This window comes from Anomaloglossus baeobatrachus, chromosome 5 (genome assembly GCF_048569485.1).
Source record: "Anomaloglossus baeobatrachus isolate aAnoBae1 chromosome 5, aAnoBae1.hap1, whole genome shotgun sequence".
Classification (NCBI taxonomy): Eukaryota; Metazoa; Chordata; class Amphibia; order Anura; family Aromobatidae; genus Anomaloglossus; species Anomaloglossus baeobatrachus.
This window is the reverse complement of record NC_134357.1, coordinates 207,605,190-207,624,189: the sequence shown is the minus strand read 5'-3', so window position 1 is coordinate 207,624,189 and position 19,000 is coordinate 207,605,190.

Here is a 19,000-nt window from a genome sequence, read left to right as displayed (position 1 = left end):
TTTTAGGGCGGCCTATCACACTCCCTAGCCAAACTAATTTCACCTAATCCCTCTACAACTTCTCAGAACATAACCCCACGTCTACTAGGCATTGCTCCCACCTAGCCTACTCCACACTGGTGAGGGGCAACACCCCAAAACAGCTTTCTGTGGATGGATACCTGGCCTTGGTATTTCCCTTTTCATATCTTTAAACTCGTCAAAGAGTTTGATATTGACTAAAAGGACCACTTAATATGGTGGTTATGGTGGTCTCCAAAAAAGTGCCACTCCTTGGCTAGGTCCTTCCCGGAGGGATATCTGGCTATTTTCTGTGTTGAGACTCCTAACAGAGGCTCCATGGACCTTTTTTGATTTGCATACTTCCCAGGGGGCAATGCACCTAGGATTTCACTGTGTTGAGCGCCTTTGTTGGCTGCCAGCAGTGTTTTCTCTGGCTGGTCTCCTAGAGATCAGTGATTGTTCTGTCTTACGTACCTAAGGGACACTTCCGACTTGCTCTTTATATTGGATGGTGTGGAGACACGGGGCTCAGTGGGTGCTCTCGTCCACTAAAACCCGCCGCCTTTAGAAAGACAGCGTGGCTCAGGGCTCATCCCAACTGAACGCCGGCCTCCCTAACCGTGGGCGTAACACTACTCAGAAAACACAGGGTGAGAGAACCACAATAATTAGACTTTATTGGATCCCCAAACAATTAACAGCACATAACACATAACCAGCAAAACACACAAATGTAACAGGCAACAGAGTCTCACCCTTCCGCTGGCTCACCAGGGATTTAGAATGTCCATGCCTCACAGGTTCCAAGCTGTCTGAGGTCTGCAAAGTCTGTAACAGGTGACTGAACTGTCCCAACCTGCGTGTCCTCCTTAGGTAGTCCTGGTTTGATGATAAAATCCTGGCAGCCGGAGTCGAAATCCCTAGGCTGTGGATATGGTCTCCAACCGGGTCCGGAGTCCCTAGATTGAAGCCATAAGATATCCTGATCCTCTAGTCAGCTCCAAAGAGCTTAGACTGGAGACTTCTCCCGAACATCCCCAGTCTTCTGGAACTCGCTGCCTCAACACGTCAGACTATCTACTACACTTGCAAACTTCAAACGGAACCTAAAGACTCATCTGCTCAGAAATGCCTATAACCTTCAATGACATCACTGCTTCACCACCGTGCGGAGCTGCCGCCCGACCACCGTGCGGAGCTGCCGCCCGACCACCGTGCGGAGCTGCCGCCCGACCCCCCACCCCACCTACTGTCTCCTCCCCAAAATCCTTTAGAATGTAAGCCCGCAAGTGCAGGGCCCTCTTCCCTCTGTACTAGTGTGTCTATTGTAACTTGTATATGTGTTCTGTATATGTAACCCCCTTCTCATGTACAGCACCATGGAATCAATGGTGCTCTATAAATAAATAATAATAATAAAAATAATCAGCATCCATCAACAACCACTGGTGGCTTAAAGAAGTCCCTTTTATAGCCACAGCCTTCCACTTGGATACACTGCGTCCTCATCGATTGGTTGGACAAGATCGCCTCTCCCATTGGATGAATCTCAAGCTGCATAGACAATGTTCATTTAAATGATATGCATAGAAAGACTGAGGGTGTACATGTAAACTGGGAGTCACCGACTAGACAATGGCTACTAAGGTAATTACATTATCAATACACAACTACAATACAATGGTTACTGGAAATGTCTGGAGAACAATACGTCTAGCTTTCAGTGGCCAACACAATTACATTGAGTCAACAAGAGTCTTGTAAAAACAATGAGGGACTTCTCCCCCGTCTATAGACAATCTATCATGCTGTCTGGCTGGATTTTAAGAAACTTTAACCCATGAGAGTCCATGTCGTCACAGATGGTATGATAGTAGATCGAGGGGCATTCTTGGCGTCGATCAATGTGGAGGCCCTCTACAGTAGCATTATACATACTAAGGGGCTTAAGGCCGTCAAGTACTATCTTGCTGGGAGGGCCACACATTTTGATCTGCACAATGAGTTTGTCCTTGATCTGCTGTGATTTATCCTGCACCACAATTATTTCCTTTTCAGCAGTAAGTACTTCTACCAGCTCAGGGGGACCGCTATGGGCTGTTCTTGTGCACCAAGTTATGCAAATCTCCTCCTGGGCTGGTGGGAGGAAACCGTTGTATTTTCTGATGAGGAAAAGTGGTGGCAGGATAAAATAGGGGCGTGGCATCATTACTTCGATCATGTGTTGGTCATTTGGACAGGTACAAAGGAGGAGTTTGTGAAGATGGTGGATGAGTTGGGGGTTAAAGATTTTAACCTCAAATTCACCTTTGAAATCAATCAACGTAGTATCCCATTTCTGGACCTGGAGCTAATGATTGACGAGAAAGGTACCGTACATACTAATATATTTAGAAAACCGACGGACGCAAATAGCCTCCTCTGGTGGGATAGCTATCACCTGCTGCCCCTCAGGAGAGGCATTCCGAAGGGGCAGTATCTGAGAGTGAGGCGAAATTGCTCTGATATTAACTCCTTCCGGGTGGAGGCATCCAAACTATGAAATAGATACAGGGAAAGAGGGTACCCCGAAAAGACACTTCAGGGAGCCTTCTATAATGACTTGAGAAGTGATAGAAATTCATTACTTGTCCCTAGACGTAGGGAGGATGCTTTGGATCAGGTGAGAATTATTGGTACTTTCAATGAACAAACCAACCAGGTTTTTGGCGTGTTAAAAAGTTTTGGGGTGTTCTCAAAGTGGATGAGATCTTGGCTGAGGTTATCCCCCAGGATCCCAAAATTACTTTTAGAAAGGGTAGGTCTATTGAAGATCGTCTGGTGCAAAGCCACTATAGGAGGCCAGCACCAGCTGACTCTTGAATAGGAAGTTGTGTGAAACATTTAAGTGTGGTAGGTGTTCCTTCTGTGGCTGAGTGACCCAATTGAAACGATGTGTTAGTGCATCTTCAGGAAGAACTTTCTTTGCAAGGGACTATGCCAATTGTATGACAAAAGGGGTAGTTTATATGGCCACTTGTGGATGCCCTTTGAATTACATTAGTAAAACCAGATGGGAACTAAGATGAGGTATTGGTGATCATCTGGGGGACATTAGCCATAAGAGACACCCCTATCTCTCGTCATGTCAGTGAGTACCACGAAGGTAGGGAAGACGCTATCTCCTCCTATGTGTTGGAAGTAATTAAACAGAACGATAGGAGAGCAAAGTGGAACAATAAAATCCTCTGTAAAGAAACCGAGTGGATCTTTCGCATGGACTCTGTAAATCCTAAAGGCCTCAATGAGGCACTAACCTATGAGTGTTTTTTGGACTGATAGTCTTTGTCTGGGGTTTGGTGTGCCCATACCTGTTATTGGGGGAAGCTCCTTTGCCTGTCACTGTTAAGGAGTTTTGGTCCAGTGTTTATCTTAATTAACTAGGATACATGGACTCTATTAGATGGTCTGTGTTATTTACGTTGGACCCTATTGTAATTATCTAATCTTTAGTGCTCATTCACATGACCGTTCCGTTTGTCCTGGTCAGTTCCTATTTTTTTGCGGACCTACAGACAGGACCATCTTTTCAATGTCTTTTGTGTAGGATCGGATGACATACAGAAGCACTTCTATGTGCATTCGATCCTAGAAAAAAACACAACGAATGCCATATGTCTGTTCCGTTATTATGGAACATGTCTTATTCTGTTCCATGATAACGGACCGTGACTCAATACAAGTCAATGGGCCTGCAAAATCCCCGGAAGCCACACAGAAGCACTTCCGTGTGACCTCCGTCAGGTGCCCCTGCAGCCTGTGTCTCGCTCTAGCCCCGCTGCTGCTCACACTACAGTGTGTCAGCATATGCCCGCACTGCAATGTCAGCATATGCCCGCACTGCAATGTCAGGATATGCCCGCACTGCAATGTCAGGATATGCCTCCACTGCAATGTCAGGATATGCCCGCACTGCAGTGTGTCAGCATATGCCCGCACTGCAATGTCAGCAGCTGCCAGCACTACAGTGCGAGCAGCCGCGGGGATGATGAGCATTGTCGTCAGGAGGTTAGTAAAGTTTATTACCTGCGGTGATGAACTCCTGCACTCCTGATGTCAGTGCTCGTCACTAACAGTTGCGTTCTCACATCACTTCTAGTCACGAGCCGCTCACGAGAGGTGATTTGAGAACGCGGCGGACATATAAGTCAGTGACCAGCGCTGATGTCAGGAGTGCAGCGGCTTCCATCATGGCAGGTAATGTACCTACCTAACCTCCTGAAGTTAGCGCTGGTCATTCCCTGCAGTGACCTGGGCTGACCTCATGATGTTAGCTCAGGTCATTGCACTGCTCTTCCAGCCAATGGGGAACGTTCTGTTCTTCATTGACTGGGACAGTGAGTATTGATCGTCATGGGACCCCCTTAATGGATTATGCTTGACCCGGATTTGTTTTTTCTTTTCAATAAATTGGTGAAAGGGGAAATGTGTTGGGGAGGGTTTTTTTTCAAATAAAAATTTGTTTGTTGTCTATTTTTTTGTTAATACTGACTGGGTTACTGATGTTGGGTATCTGATAGACGCTGTGACATCAGTAACCCCAGGGCTTGATGCCAGGTGACATTAAACATCTGATCAACCCCATATATTACCCCGTTTGCCACCGCACCAGGGTATTGGGATGAGCTGGGCCAAAGCACCATGATTGGCACATCTAATGGATGCGCCACGTCTGGGGCGGCTGCGGCCTGCTATTCTTAGCCTGGGGAGGGTCCAAGAACCGCGGACCTCCCTAGTCTGAGAATACTAGACCACAGCTATCCGCTTTACCTTGGCTGGTGATCCAATTTGGGGGGATTATTTATTTAATTTAAAGAAGTTGTCCAGTTACCACAACTGATTTTTTTTTTCTGATAAATCTTGCTAATATGTGCCTCTCCACACATCTATCATGTTTTTTCAACAATATTACCTTTTATTGTGCACTAGCAGCACATCCTCATTGCTGTCTCCAGCTCTGATGGGGTTACTCTCTCTTCTGACTTCCTGAGTTCAGTTCCTACAACTCCCATAATTTTTTGTGGCTCTAGGGTTGTGCCTCACTTATCTAACACACCCACTGTGTCTAACACACCCACTCTGCTCTCCATCCAAAGTCTCCTCCCTGCCTCTTCCCTGTGGATGCACTGAGAGCAATCACATAGAGACAGCAGCAGCTCGCAGCTCTGCACAACCAGGGGCAGAAAGCGTCTATCTCCTGCTTGTTCTCATATACTTCATAGTCTGTGTGTGTGGTGTGTGTGTGTGTGTGTGTGTGTGTACAAAAATTATGATTATTAGCCGGCGCAACATGTAAAAAAAATAATTGGGGAAAAAAAAATAAAGGGGTCATGAGATTGCTTTTTTCCCCTCTTGCCTAGTCTGTATGTCGTCCGTATCATTCGTGTGGCATGCATTTTGCAGGCTACTTTCACATCAGCATTTTTTGCCTGTAGGCAAACAACCGCAAACCGCATATGACTGGATCCTGTGGATTAAATGTGCAGCGCATGCAACCGTTATTTTACCGGATCCTTCTGCAGCGGGAGACAGAATTTATCGGCCGGCACTGGAGTCCGCTGACTCCTGATCTCACAGCCCGCACATGCTGCAATAGCTGCAGGTGGGCTCATTCACATGACCATTCCGTTTGTCTTGGTCAGTTCCTGGGGTTTTTTTGCGGACCCACGGACAGGAGCATCTTTTCAATGTCTTTTGTGTGGGATCGGATGGCACACGGTAGCACTTCCATGTGCATCCGATCCTACAAAAAAAAACACATCGGATGCCGTATGTCCGCTCCGTTATTATGGAACATGTCCTATTCTGTTCCGTAATAACGAACCGTGACTCAATACAAGTCAATGGGTCCGCAAAATTCCCGGAAGCAACACGGAAGCACTTCCGTGTGACTTCCTTTGGATGCCCGTGCAGTCTGTGTCCTGCTCCAGCCCCAGCCCCGTGGCTGCCCGCACAACAGTGTCAGCAGCTGCCCGCACTACAGTGTCAGCAGCCGCGGGGATGACAAGCGCTACTGTCAGGAGGTTAGTAAGTTCATTACCTGCGGTGATGAAGTCCTGCACTCCTGACGTCAGCGGTCATCACTGCCTTCTATGCCCGCCGCTTGTTACATCACCTCTCGCTGTCGACCCGAGACTGTGACTAGTGGTGACGTCACGGGCCGCTCGCGATACTTGGTTTGTGAAGGCGGCGGTCATTGAACTCAGTGACAGCGCTGCTGTCAGGAGTTCAGCGATCATCGCAGGTAATGTACCTCGCTAACCTCCTGACAGCAGCACTCGTCGTGCCCTGCAATGACCTGGGCTGACCTATTGATGTTAGCTCAGGTCACTGCATGGCTCTCCCAGCCAATAGGGAACATTCTGTTCTTCATTGACTGGGACATTGACTATGGTATGGATCGTCGTGGGACCTCCTTGGATTACACCAGACCTGGATTTGTTTTTCTTTTTAATAAACTGGTGAAAGAGGGAATGTGTTGGGGAGTGTTTTTCAAATAAAAATGTGTTTGTTGTCTATTTTTTTTATTACTGACTGGGTTGGTGATGTTGGGTTTGTTTTTTTTTCGGGGGGGGGGGGGTTTTGTGTTTTTTTGTTTTTTTTTTGTTACAGCTCAGTTTTTTGGTGTTTTTTGTCTGTTATCTTGCTTTACTGCAAGTTGGGGGTGCAGCGCTCCTTATACTGAGGCTGAACAACCAATTGCTTCCCACTTTGTTGTGTATTTAATCTGGGACCCAGCTGACCACTTGTTACCATCCACATTGGAGTTTTGATAGACACAAGTCAGGTATATATAATGGTTTTAACTTTAGTTGGTTAGGGACCATCCCAGATGGGTACACCGTGACGAGGTGGGACGGCTTCTTACCTTTTTGCAAAAATGTATATACTAAGTACCCTGTTATTAAGCACTTGCATTTTATTCATTATTTTTCAGGGTATTTTTCATTCAATTTTTCTCTTTGTTTTTTTCTTGTCTAAAGGCTGCCATTTACATGCTTGGAACGTACATGTTTACTGTTTTTTTTTGTTACAGCTCAGTTTTTTGGTGTTTTTTTGTCTGCTATCTTGCTTTACTGCAAGTTGGGGGTGCAGCCCTCCTTATACTGAGGCTGAACAACCAATTGCTTCCCACTTTGTTGTGTATTTAATCTGGGACCCAGCTGACCACTTGTTACCATCCACACTGGAGTTTTGATAGACACAAGTCAGGTATATATAATGGTTTTAACTTTAGTTGGCTAGGGACCGTCCCAGATGGGTACACCGTGACGAGGTGGGACGGCTTCTTACCTTTTTGCAAAAATGTATATACTAAGTACCCTGTTATTAAGCACTTGCATTTTATTCATTATTTTTCAGGGTATTTTTCATACAATTTTTCTCTTTGTTTTTTTCTTGTCTAAAGGCTGCCATTTACATGCTTGGAATGTGCATGTTTACTGTTTTTTTTTTTTGTTACAGCTCAGTTTTTTGGTGTTTTGTGTCAGCATATGCCCGCACTGCAATGTTGTTCGGGCCAGGTGGACGGGCAGACCCAGGAGGTGGATCCACTGGGCCGAACTCCTTGATGATGGTAAGGGGTCCGGTAGCTGGAGCACTACAGGTAGCAGGACAGTCCGTGCACAAGAGTAGAATGGAGAAGTCCCTGGAACCACGGAGTCACTGATGGTAGTCCGGGTGACGGAGCTCAGGTTCGGAAGCCGAGATGTTGTCAGGCGGAGTCCGGAACCGATGGAGCGAGAGGACGGGTCATCGCAGGGATCAGAGATGGAACGGACTGTCAGGATGGCAGATAGACAGCGTTCGGGGTTCGGGATTCGGCAGGACCGGATGGCGAGGCAGGATCGGCTCTAGAAGAGAGAGAGGTGAGTATCTCACAGGAACACAAGGAGACCTGACTCCTAGCTTGGGAAACACGAAGAACAGGCCCCGCCCACTTGGACACTTAACCCCTTTATACCCTGTACCTGTGCGCTCAATTTCCTGTCAGTGGACGCTGGCCCTTTAAGAAAGGGTCAATGACCGCGCGCGCGCCCTAATGCGCATGCGCGAGGCCCGGGTGCCAGAAGCCAGGGCACGGAGCGGTGAGGAGGAAGCAGCAGAGCCGGGCTGGGGCTGAGTAGCCGACGGGCGCCGGGAGCGGGGACCAGGACGCCTGGGAAGCACAGGCAAAGGAGGCTGGAGACCGGGGAGCGGCGGAGACCGGACAGAAGAACCGGGGGGCGACGCAGGGAAGCGTGGCAGGTGAGCCGGGGAGCAGAGCAGGGGACCCGGGGAGCGTGACAGTACCCCCCCCCACACTCCCCTCCCCGCAACCGGGACAGGAAGGCACGGATCAGAGGAGTACCCACATTCTCCCTGGGTTCCCAGGACCTATCCTCAGGACCATACCCTGCCCAGTCCACCAGGAAGAACTGTCGGCCACGATATCCCTTACCGCATAGATGTCGTCATCGGCAATAGGAGGAGGAGCCGAACTGGCAGCAGCGGAGAAGGGACCAAGGATAACCGGCTTGAGCAGGGAGACGTGGAAGGAGTTGGGTATCCTCATCGTGGCCGGGAGCTGCAGCTTGTAGGAGACCTCATTGATCTTGCTGAGGACTTTAAACGGCCCGATGTAGCGAGGTCCCAGCTTGTAGGATGGTAGCTTCAATCGGACGTACTTGGAAGCAAGCCAGACGAGATCTCCTGGAGAGAAACACGGAGGGTCCAGACGCCTCTTGTCTGCGTGTCTCTTCATCCGCAGGGAAGCACGTTCAAGGGACGCCTTAACAGAGTCCCAAATGGTTGCAAAGTCACGGGCTACAGCATCAGCAGCAGGGACATCCGAGGAAGAGGATACAGGCAATGGGACGGAAGGCTGAAGTCCGTAAACGACATGGAAGGGAGAGCTGGAGGAGGACTCACTGACGTGGTGGTTATGGGAGAATTCAGCCCAAGGAAGAAGCGTGGACCAGTCGTCATGATGGGCGTTGACGTAGTGACGTAAGAAGGAGGTCAAGATCTGATTGACCCGTTCCACTTGGCCGTTCGACTGAGGATGGTAGGCTGAAGAAAAGTCCAGAGTCACTCCCAGATGTTTGCAGAGGGCCCTCCAGAAGCGGGAGGTGAACTGAGTTCCTCTGTCGGACACAATGTGTGATGGAAAGCCATGCAACCGGAAGAGGTGTTGTACATAGGCGTCAGCGAGTTCCTGGGCAGAGGGCAGTCCAGCCATAGGGACGAAATGAGCCATTTTAGAGAACTGATCCACCACGACCCATATGACTGTGTGTCCGGAGGACAATGGCAAGTCCGTAATAAAGTCCATCGCAATGTGTTGCCACGGTACTGAGGGTATAGGCAGAGGCAGAAGACGGCCATATGGCAGATGTTTGGGCGTCTTGTTCCTGGCACAAGAGGAGCAGGCTGAGACAAAAGAAGCGACGTCCGTGCGAAGGGATGGCCACCAGTAATGACGTACAATCGTACTCCATGTTCTCTTCTGACCAGCATGACCAGCTATTTTCGAGGCATGGCCCCAGTGTAACACTTTTTGCCTGTCAGTCTCAGAGACATAGGTCTTCCCGGGCGGTATCTGGGCCAGGGTGACAGGAGTCACCGGAATGATTTTACTAGGGCAGATGATGGGCTGGGATGTCTCCTCCTCCTGCTCCATGGGCATGAAAGACCTGGACAAGGCATCCGCGCGTACATTCTTGTCCGCGGGTCGGAAATGGAGCTGGAAATCGAATCTGGCAAAGAACAAGGACCACCTGGCTTGCCGTGGGTTCAGTCGCTGAGCAGACCGCAGGTATTCCAGGTTCTTGTGGTCCGTGTAAATAATAACGGGGTACACTGCTCCTTCCAGAAGGTAGCGCCATTCCTCCAGAGCCAGTTTGACTGCCAATAGTTCTCGGTCACCGATGGTGTAGTTGCGTTCAGGCGCTGAGAAGCTCTTGGAGAAGAAACCGCAAGTCACCATCTTCCCGGAGGAGGACTTCTGCATGAGCACTGCTCCGGCTCCCGAGGAAGAGGCATCCACCTCCAAGGTGAACTGTCGGTTTAACTCCGGACGGTGGAGCACAGGAGAGGAGGCAAATGCCCGCTTCAGAGAGCCAAACGCGGCGTCGGCCGCAGGTGACCAGTCCTTTGGATTAGCCCCCTTCTTGGTCAAGGCGGAGAGAGGTGCAGTCAGAGCAGAGAAGTGAGGGATGAACTGGCGGTAATAGTTGGCGAATCCCAGAAAGCATTGGATTGCCTTTAGTCCAGAAGGAGGAGGCCAGTTGAGAATGGAAGAGACCTTCTTCGGATCCATCTGCAGTCCGGTATCGGAGATGACGTAACCCAGGAAGGGAAGAGAAGACTGCTCGAAGACACACGTCTCGTACTTGGCGTACAGACGATTCTCCCTCAGTCGTCGTAGTACCAGCTGCACGTTCTCTCTGTGAGTCTGGAGGTCCGGAGAAAAGACCAGGATGTCATCAAGATACACCACCACACAGATGTAGAGAAGGTCCCGGAACACGTCGTTCACCAATTCCTGAAAGACTGCTGGTGCGTTACACAGGCCGAAGGGCATCACACAGTATTCATAGTGCCCATCGCGAGTATTGAACGCGGTCTTCCATTCGTCCCCAGAGCGGATGCGGACCAGGTTGTAGGCACCCCGAAGATCCAACTTGGTGAACACACGAGCTCCTCTAAGCCGATCAAACAATTCGGGGATGAGCGGCAGGGGGTACTTGTTTTTCACGGTGATTTGGTTTAATCCCCGGTAGTCTATGCATGGGCGTAGGTCACCTTCTTTCTTCTTAACGAAGAAGAAGCCTGCTCCAGCAGGAGAGGAGGATCTCCGAATGAATCCCCTTGCCAGGCTCTCTGTGATGTAAGTAGACATGGCCCTTGTTTCGGCTGGAGACAGCGGATATATCCGTCCTCGAGGTGGTGTAGTTCCCGGGAGCAGGTCGATGGCACAATCGTAAGGACGATGTGGCGGAAATACCTCTGATTCCTTTTTGTCGAAGACATCCGCGAAGGACCAATAGGCCGAGGGCAGTCCCGGTAGGGACTCTGGAACCGGAGGTCGTCGGATGGGTTGTATGGTCTTCAGACAGTTCTCATGGCAAGAAGAGCCCCATCGGGTGATTTCACCAGTGCCCCAGCTGACTGATGGTTCGTGTGTCCGTAACCAGGGAAGTCCCAGCAGGATTTGATGGGACATGTGTGGAAGGACGTAGAGAGCGATGTTCTCGGTGTGCAGGGCACCGATACGCAGTTCGACCGGCCTGGTGATCCAGGAGATGGTGTCAGAGAGGGGTCTCCCATCCACAGAGGCAATCACGAGGGGTTTGTCGAGTGGAGTAACAGGCACCTGGTACTTGTCCACCGTGGCCTGCTGGATGAAATTGCCTGCTGCCCCAGAATCGAGGTACGCCTCAGCCGTGAACCGCGTCTCTCCCGTTGTCACTTGAACAGTCCACGTAACTGGGTCTGAGAGAGTCCCAGCACCTAGGGTGGCCTCTCCTACCAACCCTAGGCTTTGGAGTTTCCCGGCCTCTCTGGACAGGAGCGTAGCAGGTGTGTGCCCTCTCCGCAGTAGAAGCAGAGGCCCTTGGCGAGCCGCTCTGCTCGGCGTTGTTCAGACTGCCGCACACGGTCGATCTGCATGGGCTCGTGGACGAAGACACCAGATGCCGTTGACTGAAGTACGGCGGGCTTCTGCGGAGGAGAGGAATGCCGTACCGGACGTCTCTCACGGGACACCTCTTTGGATCGCTCCTGAAAGCGAATGTCCACTCGAGTCGCTAGGGTAATCAGGGCATCCAGGGTGGACGGTACGTCACGACCAGCCAGCTCATCTTTAATTCGACCCGAGAGTCCTTCCCAGAAGGCGGCGGTTAGAGCCTCGTTGTTCCACCCGAGTTCCGAAGCCAAGGTGCGAAAACGGATGGCGTATTGACCCACCGTCAGAGTCCCCTGACGTAACCGGAGAAGAGATGAGGCAGACGCGGAGGCGCGTCCGGGCTCGTCAAAGGTGCCACGAAATGCCTGCAGGAACTCCTGGATGTTCGTGGTCACAGGATCCTCCTTTTCCCACAAGGGGTTCATCCACGCCAGTGCCTCACCCTCTAGATGGGACATGATGAACGCGACCTTGGCTTGGTCGGAGGCAAACAAATGCGGCAGCTGCGTGAAATGGAGGGAGCATTGGTTTATGAATCCCCTGCAGGTCTTGGGATCTCCGGCGTACCGGGGTGGTGAGGCCAAACGAAGTCTGGAAGCATCCGAAGAGGCTGCCCCGGGAGCTGGAGCCGTGGATTGTCTAGTGGAAGCCCGAGATGCTGCAGATGTAACTGACGCTTGTAGCGTGTTCAGGCGGGCGTCCACAGAAGACATGAATTGCAGCATGCGGGTCTGAGTCTCACGCTGGCGTGTGAGTTCCTCCTGCAAGGCTGCTAGTGCTTCAGCGGGATCCATGGCCTGTTCTTACTGTTTGGGCCAGGTGGACGGGCAGACCCAGGAGGTGGATCCACTGGGCCGAACTCCTTGATGATGGTAAGGGGTCCGGTAGCTGGAGCACTACAGGTAGCAGGACAGTCCGTGCACAAGAGTAGAATGGAGAAGTCCCTGGGACCACGGAGTCACTGATGGTAGTCCGGGTGACGGAGCTCAGGTTCGGAAGCCGAGATGTTGTCAGGCGGAGTCCGGAACCGATGGAGCGAGAGGACGGGTCACCGCAGGGATCAGAGATGGAACGGACTGTCAGGATGGCAGATAGACAGCGTTCGGGGTTCGGGATTCGGCAGGACCGGATGGCGAGGCAGGATCGGCTCTAGAAGAGAGAGAGGTGAGTATCTCACAGGAACACAAGGAGACCTGACTCCTAGCTTGGGAAACACGAAGAACAGGCCCCGCCCACTTGGACACTTAACCCCTTTATACCCTGTACCTGTGCGCTCAATTTCCTGTCAGTGGACGCTGGCCCTTTAAGAAAGGGTCAATGACCGCGCGCGCGCCCTAATGCGCATGCGCGAGGCCCGGGTGCCAGAAGCCAGGGCAGGGAGCGGTGAGGAGGAAGCAGCAGAGCCGGGCTGGGGCTGAGTAGCCGACGGGCGCCGGGAGCGGGGACCAGGACGCCTGGGAAGCACAGGCAAAGGAGGCTCGAGACCGGGGAGCGGCGGAGACCGGACAGAAGAACCGGGGGGCGACGCAGGGAAGCCGGGAAGCGTGGCAGGTGAGCCGGGGAGCAGAGCAGGGGACCCGGGGAGCGTGACAAATGTCAGGATATGCCCGCACTGCAATGTCAGGATATGCCCGCACTGCAGTGTGTCAGCATATGCCCACACTGCAATATCAGCAGCTGCCAGCACTACAGTGCGGCAAGCCACGGGGATGATGAGCATTGTCGTCAGGAGGTTAGTAACGTTCATTACCTGCGGTGATGAACTCCTGCACTCCTGATGTCAGTGCTCGTCACTGACAGTCGCGTTCTCACATCACTTCTAGTGGGCGACCCGAGACTGTGACTAGCGGTGACGTCACGAGCCGCTCGCGAGAGGTGATTTGAGAACGCAGCGGACATATAAGTCAGTGACCAGCGCTGATGTCAGGAGTGCAGCGGCTTCCATCATCGCAGGTAATGTACCTACCTAACCTCCTGAAGTCAGCGCTGGTCATTCCCTGCAGTGACCTGGGCTGACCTCATGATGGTAACTCAGGTCATTGCACTGCTCTTCCAGCCAAGGGGGAACGTTCTGTTCTTCATTGACTGGGACAGTGAGTATTGATCGTCATGGGACCCCCTTATTGGATTACGCCTGACCCGTATTTGTTTTTTCTTTTCAATAAATTGGTGAAAGAGGAAATGTGTTGGGGAGGTTTTTTTTTCAAATAAAAATTTGTCGTCTATTTTTTTGTTAATACTGACTGGGTGTAATACTATTGTATGTTTTGAGGATTTCGATAGCGTTAGGGCAATGACAGCCAGAGACGAGTTTGTGGTACAAGATGTTTATGATATGTAACCACGGTAGATACACAACGGAAATACACAGTATAACAAACACATGAAAATACCTTTCCGAAACGGAGCGAAGGGGATTCCCGGGGCCACGCACCGGACTCCCCCAGGGAGACCACCAGAGCGAAACCCCTATACAGGGACTGTCCGGCAATCAACCCCGGAAGGCCTAAATGCGCCGCAGCCGGGACACAAGGGGCAAGCGGTAAAGTCCAGAAGTGTCCGTACGGGATGAAAGTCCAGAATGGTTATGAACCGGAAGAAACCGGGCAGACGTGCTGACCAAAGACGGCAGACGGAGTCCGGGCACAGTTTGAAGAAACCGGGTGTGGTCCAGAGTCGGTCGGTAGATTTTCAGGAGGATCCAAAGGTAATCAAGTAGCAGCAGCAGCAAAGCAGGAGCACACAGCAAGCAGTATACTCAGGCACTGGACTAGGCTTAGAGGCGGCCTTTTAAGCAGCTGGACAGGAAGTAGGGCAACAGAACATAAAACTCCATGTTAACCGAGGGCAAGCTCTTTCAAAAGAGGACTGGAAAACCCGGAAACCTGACATTACTCCCCCCCCCCAGAAACGGCCTCAGGACGGGTCAGGGCCCGGCTTGTCCGGGTACCGTCGATGAAACTGAGCGATCTTCCGGGGTGCTCGAATGTTACCCACCGGTTCCCAGGAATCGTCCTCGGGGGCGTACCCCTGCCAACGTACCAGATACTGAAGCCGACGACGATGGAGCCGGGAGTCAATAATGTCCTCAACCACGAACTGCTCCTCGCCGTCGACCATCACAGGCGGAGGAGGAGGCACGACACGACCATGAAACGTATTGGGAGAGACGGATTTGAGGAGAGAAACATGAAAGACCGGGTGTACCTTTAGATGGTGCGGTAACCGCAGCCGACAGGCCACAGGGCTCACGATCCCGGTGATCTTGAACGGACCGATGAATTTTTGTCCCAGCTTCTGCGAAGGGACACCCAATCTCAGGTTCTTGGTGGATAACCATACAGAGTCCCCTACCTTATACATGGGTGCCGGTTTCCGGTGAGCGTCTGCCGACCTCTTGTAACGCTCCTGAGCTGTAGCCACAGTGTCCTTCAGAACCTCCAGATTTTGTCGTAGCTCTGTCAATCTGTCCTCCACCGCAGGCACTGAGACCGCAACCGGTGACCTAGGCAAAATAGTCGGATGGTAACCCAAGTTAGCAAAGAAGGGCGTTACCTTAGTGGAGCTGCTCTGAGTGTTGTTATACGAGAACTCCGCCAACGGAAGCATCTTCAACCAATCGTCCTGCAGATGGCTGACATAACAGCGAAGGTATTGTTCCAGGGTTTGATTGGTCCGTTCGGTTTGCCCATTTGTCTGAGGATGGTATGCAGAAGACAAACAGACATCAATCTGGAGTGCCGTACAAAACCCCTTCCAGAACCTAGACGTGAACTGCACGCCCCGGTCAGAGATGATCTCGTCTGGTACCCCATGCAATCGGAATACGTTCTGGATAACCAGATCCACTGTCTCTGCAGCTGAGGGAAGACCGGCACACGGAATAAAGTGAGCAGCTTTAGTCAACCGATCCACCACCACTAAAATGGTATTGTGACCGTCTGAGACGGGCAACTCCACAATAAAATCCATTGAGATAGACCCCCAAGGGCGAGATGGCACGGGTAACGGTTGGAGGAGTCCTGTAGGAGCCACACGAGGGACCTTGCACCGGGCACAAACCACACATGAGTGGACATAGTCCTTTACGTCCTTTAAACAGGTAGGCCACCAGAAAAAACGGTTCAGAAATTCCTGCGTCTTCTGTACCCCCCTATGACCAGCCAACACGGAGTCATGGACCAACTTGAGAACCCGAAGTCTTACGGCCTCCGGGACATAAATGCGTCGCTCTCTCAACCACACACCATTCCGAAGAACAAGAGTTACATCATTCGGGGGGGCAGCAAGAAATACGTCACCATCATAGGCCAGCTTAATGTCCTTCCACAAGTCCTGGTCCTGGATTACTCCAACGAAATTGGCATCCGATAACACGGTCTGAGACGGGGTTCCAGGCACGGAGTCCACGGCGTGGATTCGGGACAAGGCATCGGCTTTCCCATTACGTGAACCTGGACGGTATGTAACGACAAAATTGAACTGGTTAAGGAATAGGCTCCAACGGGCTTGCCGTGGAGACAGGCACCTGGCAGACTTAAGAAATTCCAGATTACGATGATCTGTGAGTACTATCACTTGCTGCGCGGCTCCCTGTAAGTGGTGTCTCCATTCCTTGAAAGTGGAAATAATCGCTAACAATTCTTTGTCCGCAATGTCATAGTTCCTTTCTGCAGGGGACAACCGGCGGGAAAAGAAAGCACACGGATGTAAGAGACTCTTGTCCCCAGTCCTTTGAGAAAGGATGGCTCCTAATGCCTAGTCGGAAGCGTCGACTTCCACGATAAAGGGAAGTGCGGGATTCGGATGTACCAATATAGGCGCTGAGGTAAAACAAACCTTGAGACGATGGAAGGCTTCCTGGGCCTGGGCGGACCACACAAACTTCTGTCCTTTCTTGGTTAACAGAGTGATGGGACGAACGATCTCTGAAAAATTACGGATAAAACGTCGGTAAAAGTTGGCAAAACCGACAAAGCGTTGTACCTCTTTGATGTTTCCCGGTTCCGGCCAGTCTAGAATTGCTTGTATTTTGCCAGACTCCATGTTCAGTCCCTGAGGAGAGATGACATAACCTAAGAATTGTATCTGTGAGCAATGGAATTCGCATTTCTCCAGTTTGATGTACAGGTGGTTTTCCCTCAGCCGGGTAAGTACGGTCTTGACGTGCTCCTGGTGTTCCTGTAGGGAATCAGAAAAGATTAGGATATCGTCCAGATAAATCACCATGAATTGGTCCATGATATCCCTAAAAATATCGTTAACTAGATGTTGGAAAGCCGCGGGAGCGTTACAAAGTCCAAAAGGCATCACTAGGTACTCAAAATGTCCATACCGACATCGGAACGCGGTCTTCCACTCGTCTCCGGGACGTATGCGGAGTAGATTGTATGCCCCACGGAGGTCCAATTTGGTGAATATTTTTGCCTGTTGGACCCTCTCCAATAGCTCAGGAATCAATGGTAACGGATACCGGTTCCGGATGGTTATTTTATTCAGTTCCCGGTAGTCAATACAGGGTCTTAGAGTCCCCTCTTTCTTTTTCACAAAAAAGATGGGTGCCCCTGCTGGTGAGGTAGACGGACGAATAAATCCCTTAGCTAGACTTTCATCAATGTAGTTTTTTAGTGCTTCTAGCTCAGGTGCCGCCAACGGGTAGACATGACCAAACGGGATCTCCGCCCCTGGGAGTAAGTCTATGGGGCAATCATACGGTCTATGCGGGGGAAGCCGATCGGCTTTTCTTTTGTCGCATATGTCCGCAAAGTCGTTATACACCGGGGGTAGAACAGGTACCTGTACAGTGCCCTCCGCATTCGGTGTTACTGGAACCGGAACAGTTGGACTAATGGTCGGAATACTCTGCGGTGGGAAGGATATTTCCTTAGTTTCCCAATCGATGACCGGATTTGTAGACCGTAGCCACGGAATACCTAAAATAATCGGAAAATGAGGAGAAGAAATTAGCATGAAAACAAGGGTCTCCTGCTGACCTGGCTTCATGACGCATTCTAGCGGTACGGTTTCCCGATCAACTGGTCCAGAGATTAACGGAGATCCGTCTACCGTCTCCATGGTAACCGGTGAGGCTCTTTGCTGAGTCCGGATACCGTGTTTCCTGGCAAAAGAGGAGTCCATGAAATTTCCCCCTGCCCCAGAATCTATCATTGCAGAGGTAGGTATTAGCTGTCCCTCCCACCGGATCTGAATGGGGAGCGAGCAATGGGTATATTTCCCTTCCGAGTCCTTCGGTGAGGTTGACATTACAGTCAAGGGAAATACCGCATCCAAGTGTCCACTTGCCTCAGAGATATCGGACTCTGCGTCCGTGTTGTCACACTCTGCCATGGCTGCCAATACCTTATTTGGGCGATTCGGACGTTTCGGGCAGTCGATCAAGAAATGGTCCGATTGACCGCAATAGAAACACAAACGCTCACGGAGCCGGTGTTCGCGACGTTCATTGGTCTCTCGCTTTTGCAGAGAGTCCACTTGCATAGGAACGTCCTCGGCCTCCCGTGGCGTCCTGAGAGCGGGTTCTCTGGAAGGAAATGCAAAGTTGTTTACACGGTTTACAGCTGCCCATTTTTCCTGTCTACGTTCCGTCAAGCGGGTATCAATACGCACACAGTGCTGGAGAAACAGTTCAAAATCCCCTGGAGATTCAGAACGAGCTAACTCGTCCTTGATGGTACCGGACAACCCCTTTCTGAAAACAGACAATAATGCATTGTTTCCCCAGTCGGTGTCTACCACTAACCTCTTAAATTCAGTGGCGTATTCAACGACAGAACGCTTTCCCTGACGTAAGGAAAGGAGAGCCGATTCAGCGGTAGCACGGCGATTCGGATCATCAAACATCTGCGCCATTGCGGTCAGAAAATCATCTAGGTGATTTAAACGGATGTCCCGGTTCTCTATCATAGGATTAGCCCAAGTCAGTGCTCGTGATGTTAATAACATAATTATACATAACACTTTGGACCGGTCAGAACGGTAATAATCGGCATGTACATCAAAAAACAGTATACATTGGTTCACAAATCCACGAAACTGACTACGGTCACCATTGAAACGGAATGGGGGTAACCTAGGCATACCGGCAGCTGATAGGGACGTAGTGGGGCCGGCTTCCTGAGCCTCCACTCTGACTTGCAAGTCCTGTATAGCCGGACCCAGTACCTGGTGATCATGGCCCAGCTGTGCCTCCACATCTCTAAGTTTAGTCTGCACCACCTCCATCTCCTGCTGCAAGGAGTTAATCATAGAAAAGAGCTGATCTACTCCTCG